This window comes from Dendrobates tinctorius, unplaced genomic scaffold (genome assembly GCF_039654945.1).
Source record: "Dendrobates tinctorius isolate UK_male_01 unplaced genomic scaffold, ASM3965494v1 ptg000332l, whole genome shotgun sequence".
Taxonomy (NCBI): Eukaryota; Metazoa; Chordata; class Amphibia; order Anura; family Dendrobatidae; genus Dendrobates; species Dendrobates tinctorius.
Window position 1 is genome coordinate 15,472,126 of NW_027361998.1, and position 14,706 is coordinate 15,486,831.

At 47.3% G+C, this 14,706-nt stretch overlaps 1 protein-coding gene across 11 annotated transcripts in view; it reads left to right on the forward strand.

Moving 5' to 3' along the window:
• Positions 1–10,040: 10,040 nt before the first annotated feature.
• The window catches only part of DTNB (dystrobrevin beta), a 136,864-nt gene continuing 132,198 nt past the window's right edge, over positions 10,041–14,706 (forward strand). For 7 of the 11 annotated variants that reach the window (XM_073562033.1, XM_073562034.1, XM_073562031.1 and 4 more), the window contains exon 1: positions 10,136–10,285. The gene's annotated coding sequence lies outside the window, so the exon portion shown is untranslated. Of the gene's footprint in view, positions 10,286–14,706 lie in introns of all 11 variants that reach the window. The other 4 variants (XM_073562036.1, XM_073562039.1, XM_073562030.1 and 1 more) reach the window with 3 other exon arrangements.

The window sequence follows — 14,706 nt, forward strand, 5'->3', positions numbered from 1 at the left end:
CCCATACAGTATGATGCCCACCATACAGAATGATAACCTCATACAGTATGATGCCCCCATACTGTATGATGACCCCCATACAGAATGATGCCCCCATACAGTGTGATGCCCCCCATACAGTGTGATGACCCCATGCAGAATGATGCCCCCATACAGAATGATGCCCCCATACAGTATGGTGCCCCCATACAGAATAATGCCCCCAATACAGTGTGATGCCCCCATACAGTGTGGTGCCCCCCATACATTGTGATGCCCCCATACAGTATGGTGCCCCCATACAGAATGATGGCCCCCATGCAGTATGGTGCCCCCATTCAGAATGATGCCCCCATACAGAATGATGCCCCCATACATTGGGGGCATCATTAGTTTGCAAAAGAGAAGACTGAGAGGAGACTTAATAGCTGTCTACAAATATCTCAAGGGCTGTCACATTGTAGAAGGATCATCTTTATTCTCATTTGCACAAGGAAAGACTAGAAGCAATGGGATGAAACTGAATGGGAGGAGACACAGATTAGATATTAGAAAAAACTTTTTGACAGTTAGAGTGATCAATGAGTGGAACAAGCTGCCACGAGAAGTGGTGAGTTCTCCTTCAATGGATGTCTTCAAACAGAGGCTGGACAGACATCTGACTGGGATGATTTAGCGAATCCTGCTTTGAGCAGGGGGTTGGACCAGATGGCCCAGGAGGTCCCTTCCAACTCTACGATTCTATGATTCTATGATTCTATGATTCTATACAGTGTAATGCCCCCCATACAGTATGGTGCCCCCATACAGAATGATGCCCCCATACAGTGTGATGCCCCCCAAACAGTGTGATGCCCCCCATACAGTGTGATGACCCCATGCAGAATGATGCCCCCATACAGAATGATGCCCCCATACAGTATGGTGCCCCCATACAGAATAATGCCCCCAATACAGTGTGATGCCGCCATACAGAATGATGCCCCCATACAGTGTGATGCCCCCATACAGAATGATGCCCCCATACAGTGTGATGCCCCCCATACAGTATAGTGCCCCCATACAGTATGATGCCCCCCATACAGTATGATGCCCCCATGCAGAGTAATACCCCCATACCGTGTGATGCCCCCATACAGAATGATGCCCCCATACAATGTGATGCCCCCCATACAGAATGATGCCCCCATACAGAATGATGCCCCCCATACAGTATGGTGCCCCCATTCAGAATGATGCCCGCATACAGAATGATGCCCCCCATAAAGTGTGATTCCCCCATACAGTAAGGTGCCCCCCATACAGAATGATGCCCCCATACAGAATGATGCCCCCATACAGTGTGATGCCCCCATACAGAATCATGCCCCCCATATATAATGATGCCCCCATACAGTATGATGCTCCCCATACAGAATGATGCCCCCATACAGTGTGATGCCCTCCATACAGTATGGTGCCCCCATACAGAATGATGCCCCCATACAGTATGATGCCCCCCATACGGTATGATGCCCCCATACAGTATGATGACCCCATACAGAATGATGCCCTCCATACAGTATGATACCCCCATACAGAATGATGCCCCCATACATTGTGATGCCCCCCATACAGTGTGATGACCCCATACAGAATGATGCCCTCCATACAGAATGATGCCCCCATGCAGTATGGTACCCTCATTCAGAATGATGCCCCCATACAGAATGATGCCCCCATACAGTGTGATGCCCCCATACAGAGTGATACCCCCATACAGTGTGATGCCCCCATACAGAATGATGCCCCCATACAGTGTGATGCCCCCCATACAGAATGATGCACCCATACAGAATGATGCCCCCATACAGAATGATGCCCCCATACAGTGTGATGCCCCCATACAGAATGATGCCCCCCATACAGTATGATGCCCCCTATACAGTATGGTGCCCCCATACAGAATGATGCCCCCATACAGTGTGATGCCCCCCATACAGTATGATGCCCCCATACAGATCGATGCCCCCCATACAGTATGGTGCCCCCCATACAATATGATGCCCCCATACAGTGTGATGCCCCCATACAGTGTGATGCCCCCCATACAGAATGTTGCCCCCATACAGTGTGATGCCCCCCATACAGTATGGTGCCCCCCATAGAGAATGATGCCCCCATACAGTGTGATGGCTCCCATACAGTGTGATGCCCCTCATACAGTGTGATGCCCCCATACAGTATGATGCCCCCCATACAGAATGATGCCCCCCCATACAGTATGGTGCCCCTATACAGAATGATGCCCCCCATACAGTATGGTGCCCCCATACAGAATGATGCCCCCCCATACAGTATGGTGCCCCCATACAGAATGATGCCACCCATACAGAATGATGCCCCCATACAGTGTGATGCCCCCCATACAGTATGGTGCCCCCCATAAAGAATGATGCCCCCATACAGTGTGATGCCCCCCATACAGAATGATGCCCCCCATACAGAATGATGCCCCCCATACAGTATGATGCCCCACTTGTTGTGAGTTCATTTTTCCCTTCACCGTTGAGGTCTGATGAACTCCCTCCTCTGGTGAAGGAAGGTAGTGAGGCTGATTACCAAACACCTGGGCAGCTAGATGATGACTCGTTGGCTGGAATTGAGGACTGGATATAAGGCAGCCGACGCCCTTCTGCCTTGCTGGTGATCCTGCTGGATTCTTGGAGATCAGTCTGATTCCTGCGTCTCAAAGCTAAGTTTTTCTGCTCTGCTTTGTACACTTCAGTTTTGTTTTTGTTTTGCCTTGTTTTTTGGGAGTTCTGCCATCCCCGGCCGGGGGTGAGCTGAATTCCATTTTTGTCTCTGATCTGTTGATCTTTTGCTCTGTCTTCTGAATATACCTGAGTGCTGATATAGTCTTTTGAAGCCTAGCGACTTCAGGGCCTGTTTTCCATATCAGTCGGTTGGCACATTTTGGATAGTGTTTTTGCGGATGGCAGACAGCGGCTTTCCTATCCTGTCCTATTTAGTTAGCTTGGGCCCCATCATTTGCTCAGTCTATCTTTCTATCTGTGTTAGTGCTTGCATCTTGCTTCACCGTCATTATATGTTGGGGGCTTCCTATTGCTTTGGGGTCTGCTCTGGGGCAGTTTAGTTTTTCCCCTTTCTGTCTTTAGGCTATGTAGTTCTCCGGCTGTGATCGAGGGGTCTAGGGCACCGTAGGAACCCCCCACGGCTACTGCTAGTTGTTGTGGATAGGTTCAGGGGTCTGCAATCCGATAGCTACCAACCTCTCCAGTTTTCTGGACTTAGCTAGTATTTTGTTTTTTCCTCCTTCGGTGACTCATCATAACAGAATCACCAGCCATACCGCAGATCCTAGGGTACTCAATAGCAGGAGAGAATTGTAAAAAAAGAAAAAAAAAAAAAAAGAAAAAAAAAAGTGTGTCAGAATTTTTTTTTTGTGTGCATATTCTTTCCTCTATATCTCTGAGGCCGTAGGGGGAATTTTTCTCTCAATAGAGATGAAGCAATTGTCTGATCGTGTGGAGCAGCTCGCTGCTGAAGTGCGGGGAATTTCCGCCTATCTTGCTCATTCACATGCTGCTGAACCAAAGATCCCTACTCCTGATGTGTTTTTGGGGATCGATCTAAATTCTTGAATTTCAAGAATAATTGTAAATTATTTTTTGCCTTGAAGCCTAACTCGTCGGGGAACTCCGCGCAGCAGGTTAAAATTGTCATCTCTTGGCTGCGCGGCGATCCCCAGGATTGGGCGTTTTCTTTGAAACCTGATGATCCTATTCTGACTAATGTGAACGCATTTTTTCAAGCCTTGGGGTTGTTGTATGATGAATCTAATGCTATTGATCAGGCTGAAAAGACCCTGTTGGCATTAAGCCAGGGTCAGGATTCGGCAGAGTTGTACTGTCAAAAATTCCGAAAGTGGGCAGTACTTACTACCTGGAATGATTGTGCCTTGGCAGCCCTCTTTCGGAAGGGTTTGTCAGAAACTGTAAAAGATACTATGGTGGGATTTCCTGTTCCCTCTGGTCTTGACGATTCTATGTCATTAGCCATTCAGGTGGATCGGTGTTTACGTGAACGCAAAACTACACGAGAGATCTTGCCACCTGTTGAACAAATGTCTGAACCTATGCAATGTGATAGAGTTTTGTCTAGGGCGCAACGTCAGGAGTTCAGAAGGCGTAATAAGCTGTGTTTTTTTTGTGGAGATGCCTCGCATATTATTTCTGTCTGCCCAAAACGAGAGAAACGTTGTGCACACATGTTTTCTGTGGGTGGTGTTCAACCTAAGTTTCTTCTAGCAATTACTCTGATCTGCTCCCTGTCCACATTTTCCGCCAAGGCTTTTGTGGATTCGGGAGCAGCTCTGAACCTGATGGACTTGGATTTTGCTAAACGTTGTGGATTTCCTATGACACCTCTGCGGACGCCTATCCCTTTGAGGGGTATTGATGCTACTCCTTTGGCAAAGAGTAAACCTCAGTTTTGGACCCAGGTGGTAATGCGGGTCGCCCCAGACCATCAAGAAAATTGCAGATTTTTGGTGTTGCATAATTTGCATGATACCATTGTTCTGGGGTTTCCCTGGTTGCAAATCCATAATCCTGTTCTGGATTGGAAATCTGTGTCTGTGGTGAGTTGGGGTTGTCGGTGTGCCCTTAGTGATGCTCCTGTTTTCTCCACCTCTCCTCAGTCGCATGATGTTCCTGACTATTTGGCTGACTTTTATGATGTATTTAGTGAGAATGAGTCTGCGTCTTTGCCTCCTCATAGGAGTTATGACTGTGCTATTGAACTGAACCCGGGGTGTAAATTCCCCAAGGGTCGGCTTTTCAATTTATCTGTACCCGAGCACGAGGCTATGCGATCCTATATTAAGGAGGCATTGGAGAAGGGTCATATTAGACCATCCTCTTCACCCTTAGGTGCTGGGGGGTTTTTTCTGGCTAAAAAGGATGGTTCATTAAGGCCTTGTATTGACTATCGTGCCCTCAACAAAATTACTGTTAAATATCAGTATCCGTTACCTCTGATTTCTGATCTATTCTCCAGAGTTAAAGGTGCTTGCTGGTTTACCAAGCTTGACCTCAGGGGGGCGTATAATCTTATCCGCATTAAGCATGGGGATGAATGGAAGACGGCGTTTAATACTCCGGAGGGACATTTTGAGTACCTGGTGATGCCTTTTGGGCTCACTAATGCCCCTTCTGTCTTCCAGTGCTTCATGAACGATATATTCCGAGATTTTGTGGATAAATTTTTGATTATCTATCTGGATGATATTTTGATCTTCTCCAAGAATTGGGATTCTCATGTGGAACATGTTCGGACTGTGTTCCGGATCTTGAGGGAGAATTCCCTGTATGTCAAGGGATCGAAATGCCTTTTTGGGGTACAGAGGATTTCATTTTTGGGATTTATTTTGTCTCCGTCAACTATTGAAATGGACCCTGCCAAGGTACAGGCCATTTATGATTGGGTTCAGCCCACCTCTTTGAAGGCCCTCCAGAAGTTTTTGGGTTTTGCTAATTTTTATCGGAAATTTATAGCTAATTTTTCTGGTATTGCCAAGCCATTGACTGATTTGACTAGGAAGGGTGCTGATGTGCTGAATTGGTCTCCGGAGGCTGTTTTTTCCTTTCAGGAGCTGAAGCGAAGAATCACTTCTGCTCCGGTTTTGCGGCAACCTGATGTCTCACTCCCGTTTCTGGTGGAGGTGGACGCTTCTGAGATTGGTGCAGGAGCGGTGTTGTCCCAAAAAGATCCTGTGACATCTAAAATGAATCCTTGTGCTTTCTTTTCCCAAAAGTTCTCCCCATCCGAACGTAACTATGATGTGGGGAATCGGGAACTGTTGGCCATGAAATGGGCATTTGAGGAGTGGAGACATTGGTTGGAGGGAGCCAAACACCAAGTCGTGGTCCTTACTGACCACAAGAATTTGATTTACCTGGAGTCGGCCAAGCGCTTGAATCCTAGACAAGCTAGGTGGGCCTTGTTTTTCACACGTTTTGATTTTGTGGTTTCTTTTCTTCCGGGCACTAAGAATGTCAAGGCAGACGCCCTCTCTAGGAGTTTCCTTGCTGATTCTCCTGTTGTGACTAAGCCTGCTACCATCTTAGGCGAGGGAGTAGTTCTTTCTGCCATCTCGCCCGATTTGAGCGTTGTCCCAGTGGAAAGTTGTATGTTCCTGACCAGTGGAGGAAGAGAGTGATGTCTGAAGTTCATTGCTCTGCATTGGCTGGTCATCCAGGTATTTTTGGTACTAGAGATTTGGTGAGTCGGTCTTTTTGGTGGCCTGCCTTGTCTCATGATGTCAGGAATTTTGTGCAGTCCTGTGGGACTTGCTCCCGGTCTAAACCTTGTTCCCGCTCTAGTGGCTTGTTTATGCCTTTGCCGGTGCCCAGGAGGCAATGGACCCATATTTCAATGGATTTTTATCTCTGATATGCCTGTCTCTCAGAGAATGACTGTTATTTGGGTGATTTGTGATAGATTCTCTAAGATGGTCCATCTTGTACCACTCCCTAAGTTGACATCTTCCTCAGAGTTGGTGCCCTTGTTTTTGCAACAGGTGGTTCGCTTGCACGGGATTCCTGAGAACATTGTATCTGACAGAGGAGTTCAGTTTGTGTCTAGATTTTGGAGGACTTTCTGTTCCAAGCTGGGAATTCAGTTGTCCTTCTCCTCTGCGTTTCACCCTCAGACCAATGGGCAGACGGAGAGAACAAACCAGACTTTGGAGTCGTATTTGAGATGTTTTATTTCTGCCGATCAGGATGATTGGGTTTCATTTTTGCCCTTGGCCGAATTTGCTTTAAATAATAGAGCTAGTTCTGCCACTTTGATGTCACCTTTTTTTTGTAACTTTGGGTTTCACCCTCGATTTTCTTCAGGGCAGGTGGAGCCTTCTGCCTGCCCAGGTGTTGACACTGTGGTGGAGAGAATGCACCAGATCTGGGACCAAGTGGTGGATGAGTTGTCTCTCTCCCAGGAAAAGGCCCAGCGGTTTTCCAACCGGCGTAGGACCGTTGGTCCCCAGTTTAAGGTGGGTGATATGGTTTGGTTGTCATAAAAAAATATCGCTATGAAGGTAGCTTCTCCTAAGTTTAAGCCTAGATTTATTGGACCTTACAAGATTTTGGAGATTATTAATCCGGTCTCTTTCCGTTTGGCTCTTCCTGTCACATTTAAAATTCATAATGTGTTTCATAAGTCCTTGTTGAAGAGGTTTGTTAAACCAGTAGTTCCTGTGGTGGCACCTCCAGACCCTGTATTGGTTGAAGGTAACATGGAATATGAGGTAGAGAAAATACTGGATTCCCGTCTGGCTAGACGGAGACTCCAGTAATTGGTTAAGTGGAAGGGTTATGGTCAGGAGGATAATTCCTGGGTCTCTGCCTCTGACATTCATGCCGAAAGATTGGTGCATGCCTTTCATCGGGCTCACCCGGATCGCCCTGGTGGCATGGATGAGGGTTCGGTGACCACTCCTCAAGGGGGAGGTACTGTTGTGAGTTCATTTTTCCCTTCACCGTTGAGGTCTGATGAACTCCCTCCTCTGGTGAAGGAAGGTAGTGAGGCTGATTACCAAACACCTGGGCAGCTAGATGATGACTGGGTGGCTGGAATTGAGGACTGGATATAAGGCAGCCGACGCCCTTCTGCCTTGCAGGTGATCCTGCTGGATTCTTGGAGACCAGTCTGATTCCTGCGTCTCAAAGCTAAGTTTTTCTGCTCTGCTTTGTACACTTCAGTTTTGTTTTTGTTTTGCCTTGTTTTTTGGGAGTTCTGCCATCCCCGGCCGGGGGTGAGCTGAATTCCATTTTTGTCTCTGATCTGTTGATCTTTTGCTCTGTCTTCAGAATATACCTGAGTGCTGATATAGTCTTTTGAAGCCTAGCGACTTCAGGGCCTGTTTCTCCTATCAGTCGGTTGGCACATTTTGGATAGGGTTATTGCAGATTGCAGACAGCAGCTTTTCTATCCTGTCCTATTTAGTTAGCTTGGGCCCCATCATTTGCTCAACCTATCTTTCTATCTGTGTTAGTGTTTTCATCTTGCTTCACCGTCATTATATGTTGGGGGCTGCCTATTGCTTTGGGATCTGCTCTGAGGCAGTTTAGTTTTTCCCCTTTCTGTCTTTAGGCTATGTAGTTCTCTGGCTGTGATCGAGGGGTCTAGGGCACCGTAGGAACCCCCCACGGCTACTGCTAGTCGTTGTGGATAGGTTCAGGGGTCTGCAATCCGATAGCTGCCAACCTCTCTGGTTTTTCTGGACTTAGCTAGTATTTTGTTTTTTCCTCCTTCGGTGACTCATCATAACACCCACTGTTTGACCCTCCAGTCCCAATAACATAAGAAAAATTTTAAAAGACTGTCCCCATGTGTAATCCCCCGTCTCCTCATCCAGCACAGCCTCCATCTCTGCCTTCCTCTGGTGTCACCGCTCAGGCTGCAGAGTGAGGAGCGGCATCCAGGGAAAATGAAAAACAACGTCTAGAAGTGTCCGTGTCAGCCTCCTGTTCCCGAAATAATGATAATCACATTCAGCGTCTGCGGACGGCGTCCGACCTCACAAAGCCTAAAATGACCCGAACTGTGAGCGCCCCAAGAACGGAAACAACACGAGGACTCGGGAAACGGCGGCAAAAAAGGCATTACAGTGCAGAAGGCTTTCTGCAGCACTAAAATGAAAAAATAAGGAAACAGGTTTAGTGTCGGTGTCATGGCACCGAGCGGAGACTCACCGGGCCGCTCATACCGCACTGATACGCTGAGCAAGAGACGGGACGACAGCGGAGAACAGCGCCCCCTCTGTAGAGATGAAGAATGGAAAAGTGAGTGGGGGCGGGGCTACTCATGGGCTGGACTACTCGGGGGCAGGGCTAATCTGGCTGGACTACTTGGGGGCAGGGCTACTCAGGGACTGGACTACTCGGGGGCAGGGCTACTCAGGGGCTGGACTACTCGGGGGCAGGACTACTCAGGGCTGGACTACTCGGGGGCAGGGCTACTCATGGGCTGGACTACTCGGGGGCAGGGATACTCAGGGCTGGACTACTCGGGGGCAGGGATACTCAGGAGCTGCACTACTCGGGGGCAGGGCTACTCAGGGCTGGACTACTCGGGGGCAGGGCTACTCATGGGCTGGACTACTCGGGGGCAGGACTACTCAGGGCTGGACTACTCGGGGGCAGGGCTACTCATGGGCTGGACTACTCGGGGGCAGGGATACTCAGGGCTGGACTACTCGGGGGCAGGGATACTCAGGAGCTGCACTACTCGGGGGCAGGGCTACTCAGGGGCTGCACTACTCGGGGGCAGGGCTACTCAGGGCTGGACTACTCGGGGGCAGGGCTACTCATGGGCTGGACTACTCGGGGGCAGGACTACTCAGGGCTGGACTACTCGGGGGCAGGGCTACTCAGGGCTGGACTACTCGGGGGCAGGGCTACTCAGGGCTGGACTACTCGGGGGCAGGACTACTCAGGGCTGGACTACTCGGGGGCAGGACTACTCATGGGCTGGACTACTCGGGGGCAGGGATACTCAGGGCTGGACTACTCGGGGGCAGGGATACTCAGGGCTGGACTACTCGGGGCAGGGCTACTCAGGGGCTGCACTACTCGGGGGCAGGGCTACTCAGGGCTGGACTACTCGGGGACAGGGCTACTCAGGGCTGGACTACTCGGGGACAGGGATACTCAGGGCTGGACTACTCGGGGACAGGGATACTCAGGGCTGGACTACTCGGGGACAGGGATACTCAGGGCTGGACTACTCGGGGACAGGGATACTCAGGGCTGGACTACTCGGGGACAGGGATACTCAGGGCTGCACTACTCGGGGACAGGGATACTCAGGGCTGGACTACTCGGGGGCAGGGATTCTCAGGGCTGGACTACTCGGGGGCAGGGATACTCAGGGGCTGCACTACTCGGGGGCAGGGCTACTCAGGGGCAGGGCTACTCATGTGCTGGACTACTCGGGGGCAGGGCTACTCTTAGTGGACAGCGCAAAGCAGCCGTAACAAGCAGCAGTAGCGCTTTACTACTGACACTGACTGACGAGCTGACACATAACAAGCCGCAGCATCTCACAACCTGGCACCGGCTGCCAATACCAAAGATGGCGGCTGCCGCGCTAACGCAGAACGTACTGGCAAAGCTTGTGGGCGGGGTTTACAAGGACGAGCAGACGGAGCGCGCCTCCGGGGTTGGCAGGAAGAGGGAGCGCGCCCCCGGACGGTGCTGAACGGTTGAGAGCGCGCACCGGGGAACAGGAACGGAGAAAGGTGAGAAAGGCTGAGTGCAGAGCTGAGCCCCTCCATCACACACTGCGTGTGCGCCCGCCCCCATCCTGTCTGCGCAGTGGTACATCCCGTTATGTGTGGACTCCCCCCCCCCCCCCCCATCATCCTCCTCTATCCCGGCGTGTGCCCCCCCAGCAGTGGTTATTGGTACAGTCCATACAGAGCCCTCACCTGCAGGACACGGCGGAGACCGCGGAGCGGCGCAGTGTGGACGGGGGTGTGTGATGTGTGCGGTATATATATAGTGTATACCTGATGTGTATAGTGTGTGCTGTGTGTATATAGTGTGTATATAGTGTGTGCTGTGTGTATATAGTGTGTATATAGTGTGTGCTGTGTGTATATAGTGTGTATATAGTGTGTGTATATAGTGTGTGCTGTGTGTGTATATAGTGTGTGCTGTGTGTATATAGTGTGTGCTGTGTATATAGTGTGTGCTGTGTGTATATAGTGTGTGCTGTGTGTATATATAGTGTGTGCTGTGTGTATATAGTGTGTGCTGTGTGTATATATAGTGTGTGCTGTGTGTGTATATAGTGTGTGCTGTGTATATAGTGTAGAGCTGTGTGTATATAGTGTGTATATAGTGTGTGCTGTGTGTATATAGTGTGTGCTGTGTGTGTATATAGTGTGTACTGTGTGTGTATATAGTGTGTGCTGTGTGTATATAGTGTGTGCTGTGTGTATATAGTGTGTGCTGTGTGTATATAGTGTGTGCTGTGTGTATATAGTGTGTGCTGTGTGTATATATAGTGTGTGCTGTGTGTGTATATAGTGTGTGCTGTGTATATAGTGTAGAGCTGTGTGTATATAGTGTGTATATAGTGTGTGCTGTGTGTATATAGTGTGTGCTGTGTGTATATAGTGTGTGCTGTGTGTATATAGTGTGTGCTGTGTATATATAGTGTGTGCTGTGTGTATATAGTGTGTGCTGTGTGTGTATATATAGTGTGTGCTGTGTGTGTATATAGTGTGTGCTGTGTATATAGTGTAGAGCTGTGTGTATATAGTGTGTATATAGTGTGTATATAGTGTGTGCTGTGTGTATATAGTGTGTATATAGTGTGTGTATATAGTGTGTGCTGTGTGTGTATATAGTGTGTGCTGTGTGTATATAGTGTGTGCTGTGTGTGTATATGGTGTGTGCTGTGTGTGTATATGGTGTGTGCTGTGTGTATATAGTGTGTGCTGTGTGTATATAGTGTGTATATAGTGTGTGTATATAGTGTGTGCTGTGTGTGTATATAGTGTGTGCTGTGTGTATATAGTGTGTGCTGTGTGTATATAGTGTGTGCTGTGTGTATATGGTGTGTGCTGTGTGTATATGGTGTGTGCTGTGTGTGTATATGGTGTGTGCTGTGTGTATATAGTGTGTGCTGTGTGTATATAGTGTGTATATAGTGTGTGTATATAGTGTGTGCTGTGTGTATATAGTGTGTGCTGTGTGTATATGGTGTGTGCTGTGTGTATATGGTGTGTGCTGTGTGTATATGGTGTGTGCTGTGTGTATATGGTGTGTGCTGTGTGTATATGGTGTGTGCTGTGTGTATATGGTGTGTGCTGTGTGTATATAGTGTGTGCTGTGTGTATATGGTGTGTGCTGTGTGTATATGGTGTGTGCTGTGTGTATATGGTGTGTGCTGTGTGTATATAGTGTGTGCTGTGTGTATATAGTGTGTGCTGTGTGTGTATATAGTGTGTGCTGTGTATATAGTGTAGAGCTGTGTGTATATAGTGTGTGCTGTGTGTATATAGTGTGTGATGTGTGTATATAGTGTGTGGTGTGTATATAGTGTAGAGCTGTGTGTATATAGTGTGTGCTGTGTGTATATAGTGTGTGCTGTGTGTATATAGTGTGTGCTGTGTGTATATAGTGTGTGCTGTGTGTGTATATAGTGTGCTGTGTGTATATGGTGTGTGCTGTGTGTATATAGTGTGTATATAGTGTGTGCTGTGTGTATATAGTGTGTGTATATAGTGTGTATATAGTGTGTGCTGTGTGTATATGGTGTGTGCTGTGTGTATATAGTGTGTGCTGTGTGTGTATATAGTGTGTGTGATGTGTGTATATAGTGTGTGGTGTGTATATAGTGTAGAGCTGTGTGTATGTGGTGTGTGCTGTGTGTATATGGTGTGTGCTGTGTGTATATAGTGTGTGCTGTGTGTATATAGTGTGTGCTGTGTGTATATAGTGTGTGCTGTGTGTGTATATAGTGTGTGTGATGTGTGTATATAGTGTGTGGTGTGTATATAGTGTAGAGCTGTGTGTATATAGTGTGTGCTGTGTGTATATAGTGTGTGCTGTGTGTATATAGTGTGTGCTGTGTGTGTATATAGTGTGTGCTGTGTGTATATGGTGTGTGCTGTGTGTATATAGTGTGTATATAGTGTGTGCTGTGTGTATATAGTGTCTATATAGTGTGTGTATATAGTGTGTATATAGTGTGTGCTGTGTGTATATGGTGTGTGCTGTGTGTATATAGTGTGTATATAGTGTGTGCTGTGTGTGTATATAGTGTGTGTGATGTGTGTATATAGTGTGTGGTGTGTATATAGTGTAGAGCTGTGTGTATATGGTGTGTGCTGTGTGTATATGGTGTGTGCTGTGTGTATATGGTGTGTGCTGTGTGTGTATATAGTGTGTGCTGTGTGTATATGGTGTGTGCTGTGTGTATATAGTGTGTATATAGTGTGTGCTGTGTGTGTATATAGTGTATGCTGCGTGTATATAGTGTGTACTGTATATATAGTGTATGCTTTGTGTGTATATGGTGTGTGATGTGTGTATATGGTGTGTGATGTGTGTATATAGTGTGTGGTGTGTATATAGTGTGTGCTGTGTGTGTATATAGTGTATGCTGTGTGTGTATATAGTGTGTGGTGTGTATATAGTGTGTGCTGTGTGTGTATATAGTGTGTGCTGTGTATATGGTGTGTGCTGTGTGTGTATATGGTGTGTGCTGTGTGTGTATATAGTGTGTGCTGTGTGTGTATATAGTGTGTGCTGTGTGTGTATATAGTGTGTGCTATGTGTGTATATAGTGTGTGCTGTGTGTATATAGTGTGTGCTGTGTGTATAGTGTGTGCTGTGTGTGTATAGTGTGTGCTGTGTGTGTATATGGTGTGTGCTGTGTGTATATAGTGTGTGCTGTGTGTATATAGTGTATGCTGCGTGTATATAGTGTGTGCTGTGTGTATATAGTGTGTGGTGTGTATATAGTGTATGCTGCGTGTATATAGTGTGTACTGTGTATATAGTGTGTGCTGTGTGTGTATAGTGTGTGCTTTGTGTGTATGTGGTGTGTGCTGTGTGTATATAGAGTGTGATGTGTGTATATAGTGTGTGGTGTGTATATAGTGTGTGCTGTGTGTGTATATAGTGTGTGTATAGTGTGTGCTTTGTGTGTATATGGTGTGTGCTGTGTGTATATGGTGTGTGCTGTGTGTATATAGTGTGTGGTGTGTATATAGTGTATGCTGCGTGTATATAGTGTGTACTGTGTATATAGTGTGTGCTGTGTGAGTATAGTGTGTGCTTTGTGTGTATGTGGTGTGTGCTGTGTGTATATAGAGTGTGATGTGTGTATATAGTGTGTGGTGTGTATATAGTGTGTGCTGTGTGTGTATATGGTGTGTGCTGTGTGTGTATAGTGTGTGCTGTGTGTATATAGTGTGTGCTGTGTGTATATAGTGTGTGCTGTGTGTGTATATAGTGTATAGTGTGTGCTGTGTGTGTATATGGTGTGTGCTGTGTGTATATAGTGTGTGCTGTGTGTGATGTGTATATAGTGTGTGCTGTGTGTGTATAGTGTATGCTGTGTGTGTATATAGTGTGTGCTGTGTGTATATAGTGTGGTGTGTATATAGTGTGTGCTGTGTGTGTATATAGTGTGTGGTGTGTATATAGTGTGTGCTGTGTGTGTATATAGTGTGTGGTGTGTATATAGTGTGTGCTGTGTGTATATAGTGTTTGCTGTGTGTATATAGTGTGTGCTGTGTTTGTATATAGTGTGTGCTGTGTGTGTATGTAGTGTGTGCTGTGTGTGTATATAGTGTGTGCTGTGTGTGTATATAGTGTGTGCTGTGTGTGTATAGTGTGTGCTGTGTGTGTATATAGTGTGTGCTGTGTATATAGTGTGTGCTGTGTGTGATGTGTATATAGTGTGTGCTGTGTGTGTATAGTGTGTGCTGTGTGTGTATAGTGTGTGCTGTGTGTGTATAGTGTGTGCTGTGTGTGTATAGTGTGTGCTGTGTGTGCTGTGTGTATATAGTGTGTGCTGTGTGTATATAGTGTATGCTGCGTGTATATAGTGTGTGCTTTGTGTGTATATGGTGTGTGCTGTGTGTATATGGTGTGTGCTGTGTGTATATAGTGTGTGGTGTGTATATAGTATATGCTGCGT